The sequence below is a fragment of the Salvelinus sp. IW2-2015 genome, linkage group LG14 (assembly GCF_002910315.2).
Source record: "Salvelinus sp. IW2-2015 linkage group LG14, ASM291031v2, whole genome shotgun sequence".
Classification (NCBI taxonomy): Eukaryota; Metazoa; Chordata; class Actinopteri; order Salmoniformes; family Salmonidae; genus Salvelinus; species Salvelinus sp. IW2-2015.
In genome coordinates, this window is record NC_036854.1 from 4,722,061 (window position 1) to 4,724,314 (window position 2,254).

Below are 2,254 nucleotides of genomic sequence, written 5' to 3' on the forward strand. Positions count from 1 at the left end.
CCTCAGAGTCTTTTTTCAGCACATATTCCATTTTTCCTGTGAAAGAAAAAAACTTTTGAGGAGAGAAAGAAAAGTTAGAGCTTGAGTTAATACTATAATATGATACTGTGACCTAATTCAATTGGATAACATTTGTAGTGAATTCATTTTTTTGGTTTGCTGTTTGGGCGAAATTTGCATATTAGCTACCTCGTGACATTTATTAAATATTGCATGTCTGTAAATATATCTTTTTTTCGTATTAACAAACAACAATTCGTATTCACACACGAGGTCACGTTACAGTTTTGGTCGATATAGAACGCTATAAGACGACCATTTCTTATTGATTGAGGCTGGCAGGAATGATGGATGACCTACCGGGCTTCGAAACATACTGAGATAGGCTACTATGAATTCCAAAGCCACGCTGTCGTTTTTATCAGGACACTATTTAAAAAGAACAATAGGCATATGCCACAAAAAAATAACCGTGGAAGCAACGATAATTTAATATATTTTCAAATAAATTGGTATGATGTCACTCCTCCGGCAAAAAGGGAAACAAATATTTGAAGCTCGGTCTTGTAGCCTAAAACAAAACGTGGATTGAGAAACATTCGTTCATATATGGATTTATTATGAGACTCGTTGATATTGCTGTATTTTTCAATGATATATTCGTTTGACTAGTTTGCTGTCTGTATTGCAGGGTGTTAGGTGGACTGAGAAAAAATGCTGTGGGCTGCTTGGATCATTTATCAATGTCAGCCAGTGTGCCGATCTTGTGTGCTGCTGTATTGATGAGGAGAATTACATAAGCAAGAGAGCAGAGACTCATGGGCAAATGGTAAATGTGCTATTATGAGTTAGGCATACAAGTTAGGCCTATTCATTTTTATTCATATATATGTATTATATTTTATCTTTAACTTCTTCTTCTTATTATTGTTATTGTGTTATTTGATCGGCATCTAATTATTTCAGTAGTTTTTTAGATATTTCTCTTATTAGAGGCATAATCTGTAATAATCATGCCTTTTGAAACGGTTGCTATTTTTAGATTTAGCCTATATTTTTATCTCTCACCGAATAGAAATTCCTCCACATCAGTGAATATTTTAGATAACTAATCAAAGATACCATTGGTTTTCTAAGATTAAATGTAGGATTGCATTTAAGAGCTTTTTGCGTTTTAAAATCAAATTAATTTCAATATTCTAGCTCTGATAACTGCAAGCGAAATAAAAAATACCTAAAAAGAAAACAGGGAACTTGTTTTCTCGAAATTATTTTGGTGTCATTAAACCTGCGTCGAACATCGTGCGTCGCACCATCATTGATCAGTTGATGGCAATACTTTTTCTGTCAAATATGAAATCTGATAGTCAAAAGAGCAGCTTGTAAGTCAAACATTATGGATAACGTGTATTGATTTAATGTATATGTCAATTAAATGGACGTATAAAAACGACAACCATTTCAGACCAATGGCCTTAGGCTAGTGGTTTAATCCATGATATGGAAATGTATTTATTTGTTAGGCTATTTAATTCGTAATTTTATAGCTGTAAACGAACTTGATATAGGCCTAATTAAATTATTTTAAAAAAACCAAGTTCAATAATTGCCTTCTTTATAGTCATGTTATTTAAATTCTTATAAACCAAACCTGCTTCTACAACAACAAAAAGTTTGGACTGTTGAATATTCCAAGACATTAATTATTAAAATTGGAGATGATCATGAGTTCAAAACCACAACAGAAAAATAGAGAAATATAAATTTACAGTCGGCATACAAGCTAAACCCATTGTGATACATCCTCTGCATAGGTCTAGATACCCCATGCATTTTCCACATGTACTGTACATAAAAGCAAAGAGCATACTAAAACGCATGCAGCCTTCGCCGATGTAGATAAATGCGTTTAGAAGGGTGCCGGAAACAAGCGCCTATCCACATGAAATATGGGTCATTCCTCCCGCAGAAAGCAGCATCACGTGGGAGAGAACTCTTATTTTCAGGACACATCCATTCTCTGGCGCATGGAATACTGCCAACTCTTCTGTTCCGCTAAATGGAAAGTACCTGCGCCTCTACAACCGAAATAAGTAAATAATGAATGAATTCTAATAGGCCAGATGTCCAGTTAATTTATACAATATAGATACATTGACAAAGATTTACGAGAAGATAGATGCATGGTAAAATCTGGAAAACAGTCGCTCAGAAAATGAACACCATGTTTCTCTGTTCACTGTGTTTTCTCCAA